Raw genomic sequence first — 13004 nt, 5'->3', positions numbered from 1 at the left:
CTTCAGCTGTGTGAGTAATGACTATTGTTTCTTAGCTAGGTGGCTGGGCGTGCCGTTACAGATATTTAGGCGTCATAATACAGAGAAATGTGAAGACCTATAGGCATAAAACTTCTTTTTCACAGCGTTCATTAGTTTCACTTTTCTTTGCGACAAAAATGCCAGTGCGCTTGATAGGCCACTTTTGAAAATAGCCATGTGATATCAATTACTCCTTCTATTGCGCGCAATACCTGTTCTTTTTTCAATAAACTTTAGTCATATGTTTTATTTCTCGACAAAAGCAGCCGAACCGCAAGTCAGGATGGCCGAGCGGTCCAAGGTGCTGCGTTCAGGTCTTAGTCCGGTCTTCCGGGCGTGGGTTCGAAGCCCACTTCTGACACTTATGTTTTGATTCAGCTGTGTGAGTAATGACTATTGTTTATTAGCTAGGTGGCTGGGCGTACCGGTGCAGACATTTAGGAGTCATAATACAGATGAATGTGTATACCTGTCGGCACAAAAATTGTTTTTCACGGTGTTCATTACTTTCACTTGTTTTCGCGACAAAAATGCCAGTGCGCTTGATAGGCCACTTTTGAAAATAGCCATGTGATGTCAATTACTCCTTCTATCGCGCGCTATATCTGTTCTTTTTTCAAATAAACTTTATTCATATGTTTTATTTCTCTACAAAAGCAGCCGAAGCGCATGTCAGGATGGCCGAGCGGTCCAAGGCGCTGCGTTCAGGTCTCAGTCCGGTCTTCCGGGCGTGGGTTCGAAGCCCACTTCTGACAGTTATGTTTTGCTTCAGCTGTGTGAGTAATGACTATTGTTTATTAGCCAGGTGGCTGGGCGTGCCTGTACAGACATTTAGAAGTCATAATACAGATAATTGTGAATACCTATCGGCACAAAAATATTTTTTCCACAGCGTTCATTACTTTCACTTTTTTTCGCGACGAAAATTCCAGCGCGCTTGATAGGCCACTTTTGAAAATAGCCATGTGATGTCATTTACTCCTTTTATCGCGTGCAATACCTGTTCTTTTTATAAATAAACTTTAATCATATGTTTTATTTCTCGACAAAAGCAGCCGAACCACAAGTCGCGATGGCCGAGAGGTCCAAGGCGCTGCGTTCAGGTCTCAGTCCGGTCTTCCGGGCGTGGGTTCGAAGCCCACTTCTGACACTTATGTTTTGCTTCAGCTGTGTGAGTAATGACTATTGTTTATTAGCTAGGTGGCTGGGCGTACCGGTGCAGACATTTAGGAGTCATAATACAGATGAATGTGTATACCTGTCGGCACAAAAAATGTTTTCCACGGTGTTCAATACTTTCACTTTTTTTCGGGACAAAAATGCCAGTGCGCTTAATTGGCCACTTTTGAAAATAGCCATGTGATGTCAATTACTCCTTCTATCGCGCGCAATACCTGTTCTTTTTTCAAAGAAACTTTATTCATATCTTTTATTTCTCTACAAAAGCAGCCGAACCGCATGTCAGGATGGCCGAGCGGTCCAAGGCGCTGCGTTCAGGTCGCAGTCCGGACTTCCGGGCGTGGATTCAAATCCCACTTCTGACCGTTATGTTTTCCTTCAGCTGTGTGAGTAATGACTATTGTTTCTTAGTTAGGTGGCTGGGCGTGCCGTTACAGATATTTAGGCGTCATAATACAGAGAAATGTGAATACCTATAGGCATAAAACTTCTTTTCCACAGAGTTCATTAGTTTCACTTTTTTTCACGAGAAAAATTCCAGCGCGCTTGATAGGCCACTTTTGAAAATAGCCATGTGATGTCATTTACTCCTTCTATCGCGTGCAATACCTGTTTTTTTTATAAATAAACTTTAGTCATATGTTTTATTTCTCGACAAAAGCAGCCGAACCGCTTGACAGGATGGCCAAGCGGTCCAAGGCGCTCCGTTCAGGTCGCAGTCCGGACTTCCGTGCATGGGTTAGAATCCCACTTCTGACAGTTATGTTTTGCTTCAGCTGTGTGAGTAATGACTATTGTTTATTAGCTAGGTGGCTGGGCGTACCGGTACAGACATTTAGGAGTCATAATACAGATAAATGTGTATACCTGGCGGCACAAAAATTGTTTTCCACGGTGTTCATTACTTTCACTTTTTTTCGCGATAAAAATGCCAGTGCGCTTAATAGGCCACTTTTGAAAATAGCCATGTGATGTCAATTACTCCTTCTATCGCGCGCAATACCTGTTCTTTTTTTCAAAGAAACTTTATTCATATCTTTTATTTCTCTACAAAAGCAGCCGAACCGCATGTCAGGATGGCCGAGCGGTCCAACGCGCTGCGTTCAGGTCGCAGTCCGGACTTCCGGGCGTGGATTCAAATCCCACTTCTGACAGTTATGTTTTCCTTCAGCTGTGTGAGTAATGACTATTGTTTCTTAGCTAGGTGGCTGGGCGGGCCGTTACAGATATTTAGGCGTCATAATACAGAGAAATGTGAATACCTATAGGCATAAAACTTCTTTTCCACAGCGTTCATTAGTTTCACTTTTTTTCACGACAAAAATTCCAGCGCGCTTGATAGGCCACTTTTGAAAATAGCCATGTGATGTCATTTACTCCTTCTATCGCGTGCAATACCTGTTTTTTTTTATAAATAAACTTTAGTCATATGTTTTATTTCTCTACAAAAGCAGCCAAACCGCATGTCAGGGTGCCCGAGCGGTCCAAGGCGCTGCGTTCAGTCGCAGTCCGGTCTTCAGGGCGTGGGTTCGAATCCCACTTCTGACACCTATGTTTCGCCTCAGCTGTGTGAGTAATGACTATTGTTTATTAGCTAGGTGGCTGGGCGTACTGGTACAGACATTTAGGATTCATAATACAGATAAATGTGTCTACCTGTCGGCACAAAAATTCTTTGCCACAGCGTTCATTACTTTCACTTTTTTGGCGACGAAAATTATAGCGCGCTTGATAGGCCACTTTTAAAAATAGCCATGTGATGTCATTTACTGCTTCTATCGCGCGCAATACCTGTTCGTTTTTAAATAAACTTTAGTTTTATCTTTTATTTCTCGACAAAAGGAGCCAAACCGCATGTCAGGATGACCGAGCGGTCCAAGGCGCTGCGTTCAGTCGCAGTCCGGTCTTCAGTGCGTGGGTTCGAATCCCACTTCTGACACCTATGTTTTGCTTCAGCTGAGTGAGTAATGACTATTGTTTATTAGCTAGGTGGCTGGGCGTACCGGTACAGACATTTAGGAGTCATAATACAGATGAATGTGTATACCTATCGGCACAAAAAATTTTTTCCACGGTGTTCATTCCTTTTACTTTTTTTTGCGACAAAAATTCCAGTGCGCTTGATAGGCCACTTTTGAAAATAGCCAAGTGATGTCAATTACTCCTTCTATCGCGCGCAATACCTGTTCTTTTTTCAAAGAAACTTTATTCATATCTTTTATTTCTCTACAAAAGCAGCCGAACCGCATGTCAGGATGGCCGAGCGGTCCAAGGCGCTGCGTTCAGGTCGCAGTCCCGACTTCCGGGCGTGGATTCAAATCCCACTTCTGACAGTTTTGTTTTCCTTAAGCTGTGTGAGTAATGACTATTGTTTATTAGCTAGGTGGCTGGGCGTGCCGTTACAGACATTTAGGAGTCATAATACAGAGAAATGTGAATACCTATCGGCATAAAAATTCTTTTCCACAGCGTTCAATACTTTCACTTTTTTTCACGACGAAAATTCCAGCGCGCTTGATAGGCCAATTTTGAAAATAGCCATGTGATGTCATTTACTCCTTCTATCGCGTGCAATACCTGTCCTTTTTATAAATAAACTTTAGTCATATGTTTTATTTCTCGACAAAAGCAGCCGAACCGCAAGTCAGGATGGCCGAGCGGTCCAAGGTGCTGCGTTCAGGTCTCAGACCGGTCTTCCGGGCGTGGTTTCGAATCCCACTTCTGACACTTATGTTTTGCTTCAGCTGCGTGAGTAATGACTATTGTTTATTAGCTAGGTGGCTGGGCGTACCGGTACAGACATTTAGGAGTCATAATACAGATAAATGTGTATACCTATCGGCACAAAAATTCTTTTCCACAGTGTTCATTACTTTGACTTTTTTTCGCGACAAAATGCCAGTGCGCTTGATGGGCCACTTTTGAAAATAGCTTGTGATGTCAATTACTCCTTCTATTGCGCGCAATATCTGTTATTTTTTCAAATAAACTTCATTCATATGTTTTATTTCTCTACAAAAGCAGCCGAAGCGCATGTCAGGATGGCCGAGCGGTCCAAGGCGCTGCGTTCAGGTCGCAGTCCGGACTTCCGGGCGTGGGTTCGAATCCCACTTCTGACAGTTATGTTTTGCTTCAGCTGTGGGAGTAATGACTATTGTTTATTAGCTAGGTGGCTGGGCGTGCCGGTACAGACATTTAGAAGTCATAATACAGATAATTGTGAATACCTATCGGCACAAAAATTGTTTTCCACGGTGTTCATTACTTTCACTTTTTTTCGCGACAAAAATGCCAGTGCGCTTGATATGCCACTTTTGAAAATAGCCATGTGATGTCAATTACTCCTTCTATCGCGCGCAATACCTGTTCTTTTTTTAATAAAATCAGTCATGTTTTATTTCTCGACAAAAGCAGCCAAACTGCATGTCAGGATTGCCAAGCGGTCCACAGCTCTGCATTCAGGTCGCAGTCCGGTCTTCCGGGCGTGGGTTCGAATCCCACTTCTGACACCTATGTTTTGCTTCAGCTGTGTGAGTAATGACTATTGTTTATTAGCAAGATTGCTGGGCGTACTGGTACAGACATTTAGGAGTCATAATACAGATAAATGTGTATACCTATCGGCACAAAATTTCTTTTCCGCGGCGATCATTACTTTCATTTTTTGGCGACGAAAGTTTCAGCGCGCTTGATAGGCCACTTTTTAAAATAGCCATGTGATGTCAATTACTCCTTCTATCGCGCGCAATACCTGTTCTTTTTTTAATAAACTTTAGTCATATGTTTTTTTTTCTTGACAAAAGCAGCCAAACCGCATGTCAGGATGGCCGAGCGGTCCAAGGCGCGGCGTTCAGGTCGCAGTCCGGGCATCCAGGCGTGGGTTCGAATCCCACTTCTGACAGTTATGTTTTGCTTCAGCTGTGTGAGTAATGACTATTGTTTATTAGCTATGTGGCTGGGCGTGCCGGTACAGACATTTAGGAGTCATAATACAGATAAATGTGAATACCTATCGGCACAAATTTTTTTTTCCACAGCGTTCATTACTTTCACATTTTTTCGCGACGAAAACTCCAACGCGCTTGATAGGCCAGTTTTGAAAATAGCCATGTCATGTCATTTACTCCTTCTATCGCGAGCAATACCTGTTTTTTTTAAAATAAACTTTAGTCATATGTTTTATTTCTCGACAAAAGCAGCCAAACCGCATGTCAGGATGGCCGAGCGGTCCAAGGCGCTGCGTTCAGGTCGCAGTCCGGTCTTCCGGGCGTGGGTTTGAATCCCACTTCTGACACTTATGTTTTGCTTCAGCTGTGTGAGTAATGACTATTGTTCATTAGCAAGGTTGCTGGGCGTACCGGTACAGACATTTAGGAGTCATAATACAGATAAATGTGTATACCTATCGGCACAAAATTTATTTTCCGCGGCGTTCATTACTTTCATTTTTTTGGGGGGGACGAAAAATCCAGCGCGCTTGATAGGCCACTTTTGAAAATAGCCTTGTGATGTCAATTACTCCTTCTATCGCGCGCAACACCTGTTCTTTTTTTCAATAAAATTTAGTCATATGTTTTATTTCTCGACAAAAGCAGCCGAACCGCATGTCAGTATGGCCAAGCGGTCCATGGCGCAGCGTTGAGGTCGCAGTCCGGGCATCCGGTCGCGGGTTCGAATCCCGACTCTGGCACTTATGCTTTGCTTCCGCTGTGTGAGGAATGACTATTGTTTATTAGCAAGGTTGCTGGGCGTACCGGTACAGACATTTAGGAGTCATAATACAGATAAATATTAATACCTATCGGCACAAAAAATTTTTTTCCACAGCGTTCATCACTTTCAATTTTTTTCGCGACCAAAACTCCAGCGCGCTTGATAGGCCACTTTTGAAAAGAGCCATGTGATGGCATTTACTCCTTCTATCGCGCGCAATACCTGTTCTTTTTTTAAATAGCTTTAGTCATATGTTTTATTTCTCTACAAAATCAGCCGAACCGAATGTCAGGATGGCTAAGCGGTCCAAGGCGCTGCGTTCAGGTCGCAGTCCGGTCTTCCGGGCGTGGGTTCGAATCCCACTTCTGACACTTAGGTTTTGTTTCAGCTGTGTGAGTAATGACTATTGTTTATTAGCTAGGTGGTTGGGCGTACCGGTACAGACATTTAGGAGTCATAATACAGATAAATGTGAGTACCTTTCGGCACAAAAATACTTTTCCACAGCGTTCATTATTTTTACTTTTTTCGCGACGAAAACTCCAGCGCGCTTGATAGGCCAGTTTTGAAAATAGCCATGTGATATCATTTACTGCTTCTATCGCGAGCAATACCTGTTCTTTTTTTAAATAAACTTTAGTCATATGTTTTATTTCTCGACAAAAGCCGCCAAACCGCATGTCGGGATGGCCGAGCGGTCCAAGGCGCTGCGTTCAGGTCGCAGTCCGGTCTTCCGGGCGTGGGTTCGAATCCCACTTCTGACACTTATGTTTTGCGTCAGCTGTGTGAGTAATGACTATTGTTTATTAGCAAGGTTGCTGGGCGTACCGGTACAAACATTTAGGAGTCATAATACAGATAAATGGGTATACCTATCGGCACAAAATTTCTTTTGCGCGGCGTTCATTACTTTCATTTTTTGGCGACGAAAATTCCGGCGCACTTGATAGGCCACTTTTGAAAATAGCCATGTGATGTCAATTACTGCTTCTATCGCACGCAATACCTGTTCGTTTTTAAATAGCTTTAGTCATAAGTTTTATTTCTCGACAAAAGCAGCCAAACCGCATGTCAGGATGGCCGAGCGGTCCAAGGCGCTGCGTTCAGGTCGCAGTCCAGTCTTCCGGGCGTGGGTTCGAATCCCACTTCTGACACTTATGTTTTGCTTCAGCTGTGTGAGTAATGACTATTGTTTATTAGCTAGGTGGCTGGGCGTACCGGTACAGACATTTAGGAGTCATAATACAGATAAATGTTAATAACTATCGGCACAAAAATTTTTTTCCACAGCGTTCATCAGTTTCACTTTTTTTCGCGACGAAAATTCCAGCGCGCTTGAAAGGCCACTTTTGTAAAGAGCCATGTGATGGCATTTACTCCTTCTATCGCGCGCAATACCTGTTCTTTTTTTAAATAAACTTTAGTTTTATATTTTATTTCTCGACTAAAGCAGCCAAACCGCATATCAGGATGGCCGAGCGGTCCAAAGCGCTGCGTTCAGTCGCAGTCCGGTCTTCAGGGCGTGGGTTCGAATCCCACTTCTGACTCCTATGTTTTGCTTCAGCTGTGTGAGTAATGACTACTGTTTATTACATAGGTGGCTGGACGTACCGGTACAGACATTTAGGAGTCATAATACAGATAAATGTTAATAACTATCGGCACAAAAATTTTTTTCCACAGCGTTCATCAGTTTCACATTTTTCGCGACGAAAATTCCAGCGCGCTTGAAGGCCACTTTTGAAAATAGCCCTGTGATGTCAATTACTCCTTCTATCGCGCGCAATACCTATTCTTTTTTCAAATAAATTTTAGTCATATGTTTTATTTCTCGACAAAAGCAGACGAACCGCATGTCAGCATGGCCGAGCAGTCCAAGGCGCTGCGTTCAGGTAGCAGTCCGGACTTCCGGGCGTGGGTTCGAATCCCATTTCTCACAGTTATGTTTTGCTTCAGCTGTGTGAGTAATGACTACTGTTTATTAGCTAGGTGGCTGGCTGTACCGGTACAGACATTTAGGAGTCATAATACAGAGAAATGTGAATACCTATCTGTATAAAAATTCTTTTCCACAGCATTCATTACATTCAGTTTTTTCACGACGAAAATTTTAGCGCGCTTGATAGGCCACTTTTATAAATAGCCATGTGATGTCATTTACTCCTTCTATCGCGTGCAATACCTGTTCTTTTTATAAATAAACTTTAGTCATATAATTTTTTTCTCGACAAAGCAGCCGAACCGCAAGTCAGGATGGCCGAGCGGTCCAAGGCGCTGCGTTCAGGTCTCAGACCGGTCTTCCGGGCGTGGGTTTGAATCCCACTTCTGACACCTATGATTTGCTTCAGCTGTGTGAGTATTGACTATTGTTTATTAGCTAGGTGGCTGGGCTTACCGGTAATGACATATAGGAGTCATAACACAGATAAATGTGAATACCTATCGGCACAAAAATTCTTTCCCACGGCGTTCATTATTTTCAATTTTTTTGGCGACGAAAATTCCAGCGCGCTTGATAGGCCACTTTTAAAAATAGCCATGTGATGTCATTTACTGCTTCTATCGCACGCAATACCTGTTCGTTTTTTAAATAAACTTTAGTTTTATCGTTTATTTCTCGACAAAAGCAGCCAAACCGCATGTCAGGATGGCCGAGCGGTCTAAGGCGCTGCGTTCAGTCGCAGTCCGGTCTTCAGGGCGTGGGTTCGAATCCCACTTCTGACACCTATGTTTTAATTCAGCTGTGTGAGTAATGACTATTGTTTATTAGCTAGGTGGCTGGGCGTACTGGTACAGACATTTAGGAGTCATAATACAGATAAATGTGTATACCTGTCGGCACAAAAGTTCTTTGCCACTGCGTTCATTACTTTCACTTTTTTTCACGACGAAAATGCCAGTGCGCTTGAAGGCCACTTTTGAAAATAGCCATGTGATGTCAATTACTCCTTCTATCGCGCGCAATACCTGTTCTTTTTTCAAATAAGTTTTAGTCATATGTTTTATATTTCGACAAAAGCAGGCGAACCGCATGTCAGGATGGCCGAGCAGTCCAAGGCGCTGCGTTCAGTCGCAGTCCGGTTTTCAGGGCGTGGGTTCGAATCCCACTTCTGACACCTATGTTTTAATTCAGCTGTGTGAGTATTGACTATTGTTTATTAGCTAGGTGGCTGGGCGTACTGGTACAGACATTTAGGAGTCATAATACAGATAAATGTGTATACCTGTCGGAACAAAAATTCTTTGCCACAGCGTTCATTACTTTCACTTTTTTTTCACGACGAAAATGCCAGTGCGCTTGAAGGCCACTTTTGAAAATAGCCCTGTGATGTCAATTACTCCTTCTATCGCGCGCAATACCTATTCTTTTTTCAAATAAATTTTAGTCATATGTTTTATTTCTCGACAAAGCCAGACGAACCGCATGTCAGGATGGCTGAGCGGTCCAAGGCGCTGCGTTCAGGTAGTAGTCCGGACTTCCGGGCGTGGGTTCGAATCCCACTTCTGACAGTTATGTTTTGCTTCAGCTGTGTGAGTAATGACTATTGTTTATTAGCTAGGTGGCTGGCCGTACCGGTACAGACATTTAGGAGTCATAATACAGAGAAATGTGAATACCTATCGGTAAAAAAATTCTTTGCCACAGCATTCATTACTTTCACTTTTTTTCACGACGAAAATTTTAGCGCGCTTGATAGGCCACTTTTCTAAATAGCCATGTGATGTCATTTACTCCTTCTATCGCGTGCAATACCTGTTATTTTTATAAATAAACTTTAGTCATATGTTTTATTTCTCGACAAAGCAGCCGAACCGCAAGTCAGGATGGCCGAGCGGTCCAAGGCACTGCGTTCAGGTCTCAGACCGGTCTTCCGGGCGTGGGTTTGAATCCCACTTCTGACACTTATGATTTGCTTGAGCTGTGTGAGTAATGACTATTGTTTATTAGCTAGGTGGCTGGGCTTACCGGTACAGACATTTAGGAGTCATAACACAGATAAATGTGAATACCTATCGGCACAAAAATTCTTTCCCAAGGCGTTCATTACTTTCAATTTTTTGGGCGACGAAAATTCCAGCGCGCTTGATAGGCCACTTATAAAAACAGCCATGTGATGTCATTTACTGCTTCTATCGCGCGCAATACCTGTTCGTTTTTTAAATAAACTTTAGTTTTATCTTTTATTTCTCGACAAAAGCAGCCAAACCGCATGTCAGGATGGCCGAGCGGTCCAAGGCGCTGCGTTCAGTCGCAGTCCGGTCTTCAGGGCGTGGGTTCGAATCCCACTTCTGACACCTATGTTTTGCTTCAGCTGTGTGAGTAATGACTATTGTTTATTAGCTAGGTGGCTGGGCGTACTGGTACAGACATTTAGGAGTCATAATACAGATAAATGTGTATACACACTAAACAAAAATGACCTGAAATAACCTCAAAAACTGGGTAAACCATTTGTCCTCTAGCGCACTACCTTTCCTGGGTTTTTTTACCACCTACTACCGAGGTAAAAATTTACTCTCGTGTTAACTGAGTTTTTGAACGTAGGGAGAGTAGTAAATATTTACCCCAGTGAGGTTTTCAGCGAGTATAGAGGGAGTAAATTTTTACTACCTTCACAAGGTTTTTGAGGTGATTACTGGGAGTTATTTCTGGTGGTAAAAAAAAATAAAAATTGACGGGTGCATTCGGCCAGAGACGACAAATTTATTGAATAGCAGAACTGATTGAATTTATTGAACGGCAGAATTGGTGACACATAGATTCACATACAGACAAACACGCACACACAACAAATGTAGAATAATACACCACCAGAACAGACTACACGCGTTACTCGACTATGTATACACTTCGACAATCCGGTATATATATAGGCACGACTTTTTGACCGGCCAAGTAGTACCGGTAGGAGAGCTCTTTTTTTCCATCGATTAACAACAATGCTTGAAGGTGCAAGCGTAAGCTTCAGGTGGGCTGCAGGGCACTGAATGTCACACCAACCTTTTATTATAAATCTACACGATCTCACCTTTTTGATTATCCAATAATTGCTTGGCACACCGGGCTCTTTGCCCCACGCGTGTTAGCACTGCTGATGCACAAGTCGATAAAATATACCTAAGTAAACACAAACCATGGTAGCTCAATGATTTTAATTGAGCGACGGTGCACAAACACAGTAGCAGCACGTATTCATCACAACGGGCGTAGAGGAGCGGTGCACGCCTGCACACAAGCTTGTTACCGACGGCGTTCTAGGCCTTTTCGAGGAGCACGGCTATCCGATGAAACACAGCTGGCGATCACAGAACACATATCCTGTGCGAATTTCGTCGTCATTTCAGACACAGATGAACACGTGACCGCTATCTTGCGGAGACGGGGCGGTGTATGCATACTTCCAACGAAAGACCACCATCCGGGCAGGTCCGGGTTTTCTTCGTGCTCACCGGCCGCCGCTTGTTGGTTCCGTCTGCCTCTTATCGGCTTCGTGCTACATGTTTGAGAACAGTTGGTGCATGAGGTGGGCATTTCGGGCAGCACTTTACTCGTGCAGACATCGCCTACTGTGGAACAAAATATATGCGATGCTTCTTTCACCTGCCCCGGCGACACACTCCCACTGGTCACTGGTGGCCGCGGCTCGGTGCCGACGACAGAGCGAAGCATTTTGCTTATTGCTTCTCCAGCAGGCAAGCACGGACGAGGACACCAGATTGATTTTGTTACCACTGGCAGATCTGGAGATACCCGCGAACTGGAGATATCCGCGACGTGCAGGTTCGGAGGCACTCGGAAGAGCACGGTCGCTCGATGATGTAGGAAACACGTGAGATCCATCAGCCCAACCAGACACACAGATACCGAGCTTCTTGCACTGTCTGTCTCCAAAGCCACCGCCGAGCAAAAGCAACAATTTGCGAAAATATGCAGGACAACTTTCCACAGCAGGTTTTCTTTCTTTTTTTCTCTTTTGGGAGGCCCCCCCCCCACTCCGTCTTTTTTTTTTCGTTCAAAGAATGCTGTTCTCGCTTGTTGTGCTTATGCTGCCCCCAGTTCCAGTAAAAGTGCGCTGACTCGAGGTCAGTCCAGAGGCACGGCGATGCAAAAAAAAAACAACAAAAAAAACAAAGAAAAACATCTGTGGGCTTCGCGTACCTGCAGTATTCACTGAGAGCGTCACAAGGGGGGAATGGGGCAAAAGCCGCCGAAGCAGCTGCACCTTGCAGTCACGTGGTAATAAACTCTGAAACGCAGGTTAAAAATCACGTGATAGAAAACTCCCTAAGTGGTAAAACTGGATTTTGACATCCTTTTACTACTTACCTGAGAGGTGGTGGTAAAACTATGTCATGTACCATCTTTTACTCCTACGCGAGCTAGTAATTTTAAACGCGAGAGAGTTTTCAGAGGTCATGAGCCGGAAAAACCCCAAACTCGGATAGTTTTTGCTTACAGTGTACCTGTCGGCACAAAAGTTCTTTGCCACAGCGTTCATTACTTTCACTTTTTTTCACGACGAAAATGCCAGTGCGCTTGAAGGCCACCTTTGAAAATAGCCATGTGATATCAATTACTCCTTCTATTGCGCGCAATTCCTGTTCTTTTTTCAAATAAACTTTAGTCATATGTTTTATTTCTCTACAAAAGCAGCCAAATCGCATGTCAGGATGGCCGAGCTGTCCAAGGCGCTGCGTTCAGTCGCAGTCCGGTCTTCAGGGCGTCGGTTCGAATCCCACTTCTGAACCCTATGTTTTGCTTTAACTGTGTGAGTAATGACTATTGTTTATTAGCTAGGTGGCTTGGCGTACTGGTACAGACATTTAGGAGTCATAATACAGATCAATGTGTATACCTGTCGGCAAAAAAATTCTTTGCCACAGCGTTCATTACTTTCACTTTTTCGGCTACGAAAATTCCAGCGCGCTTGATAGGCCACTTTTAAAAATAGCCATGTGATGTCATTTACTGCTTCTATCGCGCGCAATACCTGTTCGTTTTTTCAATAAACTTTAGTTTTATCTTTTATTTCTCGACATAAGCAGCCAAACCGCATGTCAGGATGGCCGAGCGGTCCAAGGCGCTGCGT

At 43.7% G+C, this 13004-nt stretch overlaps 14 non-coding genes across 14 annotated transcripts; all 14 read left to right on the top strand.

Annotated features, from left to right (window-relative positions):
• The first annotated feature begins 692 nt into the window (after window positions 1-692).
• TRNAL-CAG (transfer RNA leucine (anticodon CAG)) lies at window positions 693-776 on the top strand. The gene has a single exon. It is a non-coding gene; the product is annotated as a tRNA-Leu (tRNA).
• A 705-nt stretch (window positions 777-1481) lies between these two features.
• Window positions 1482-1565, top strand: TRNAL-CAG (transfer RNA leucine (anticodon CAG)). Its single transcript has one exon. It is a non-coding gene; the product is annotated as a tRNA-Leu (tRNA).
• Window positions 1566-2270: 705 nt separating this feature from the next.
• Window positions 2271-2354, top strand: TRNAL-CAG (transfer RNA leucine (anticodon CAG)). Its single transcript has one exon. It is a non-coding gene; the product is annotated as a tRNA-Leu (tRNA).
• Window positions 2355-3449: 1095 nt separating this feature from the next.
• Window positions 3450-3533, top strand: TRNAL-CAG (transfer RNA leucine (anticodon CAG)). The gene has a single exon. It is a non-coding gene; the product is annotated as a tRNA-Leu (tRNA).
• Window positions 3534-3843: 310 nt separating this feature from the next.
• On the top strand, window positions 3844-3927 carry TRNAL-CAG (transfer RNA leucine (anticodon CAG)). Its single transcript has one exon. It is a non-coding gene; the product is annotated as a tRNA-Leu (tRNA).
• A 308-nt stretch (window positions 3928-4235) lies between these two features.
• On the top strand, window positions 4236-4319 carry TRNAL-CAG (transfer RNA leucine (anticodon CAG)). The gene has a single exon. It is a non-coding gene; the product is annotated as a tRNA-Leu (tRNA).
• A 698-nt stretch (window positions 4320-5017) lies between these two features.
• Window positions 5018-5101, top strand: TRNAL-CAG (transfer RNA leucine (anticodon CAG)). The gene has a single exon. It is a non-coding gene; the product is annotated as a tRNA-Leu (tRNA).
• A 309-nt stretch (window positions 5102-5410) lies between these two features.
• On the top strand, window positions 5411-5494 carry TRNAL-CAG (transfer RNA leucine (anticodon CAG)). Its single transcript has one exon. It is a non-coding gene; the product is annotated as a tRNA-Leu (tRNA).
• A 706-nt stretch (window positions 5495-6200) lies between these two features.
• Window positions 6201-6284, top strand: TRNAL-CAG (transfer RNA leucine (anticodon CAG)). The gene has a single exon. It is a non-coding gene; the product is annotated as a tRNA-Leu (tRNA).
• Window positions 6285-6593: 309 nt separating this feature from the next.
• On the top strand, window positions 6594-6677 carry TRNAL-CAG (transfer RNA leucine (anticodon CAG)). The gene has a single exon. It is a non-coding gene; the product is annotated as a tRNA-Leu (tRNA).
• Window positions 6678-6983: 306 nt separating this feature from the next.
• TRNAL-CAG (transfer RNA leucine (anticodon CAG)) lies at window positions 6984-7067 on the top strand. The gene has a single exon. It is a non-coding gene; the product is annotated as a tRNA-Leu (tRNA).
• Window positions 7068-8160: 1093 nt separating this feature from the next.
• TRNAL-CAG (transfer RNA leucine (anticodon CAG)) lies at window positions 8161-8244 on the top strand. Its single transcript has one exon. It is a non-coding gene; the product is annotated as a tRNA-Leu (tRNA).
• Window positions 8245-9339: 1095 nt separating this feature from the next.
• On the top strand, window positions 9340-9423 carry TRNAL-CAG (transfer RNA leucine (anticodon CAG)). Its single transcript has one exon. It is a non-coding gene; the product is annotated as a tRNA-Leu (tRNA).
• Window positions 9424-9732: 309 nt separating this feature from the next.
• TRNAL-CAG (transfer RNA leucine (anticodon CAG)) lies at window positions 9733-9816 on the top strand. Its single transcript has one exon. It is a non-coding gene; the product is annotated as a tRNA-Leu (tRNA).
• Window positions 9817-13004: the final 3188 nt, after the last annotated feature.

This window comes from Rhipicephalus microplus, chromosome X (genome assembly GCF_043290135.1).
Source record: "Rhipicephalus microplus isolate Deutch F79 chromosome X, USDA_Rmic, whole genome shotgun sequence".
Classification (NCBI taxonomy): domain Eukaryota; kingdom Metazoa; phylum Arthropoda; class Arachnida; order Ixodida; family Ixodidae; genus Rhipicephalus; species Rhipicephalus microplus.
The sequence above is the reverse complement of the archived record's forward strand: the minus strand, read 5'-3'. Positions and strand labels throughout refer to the sequence as shown.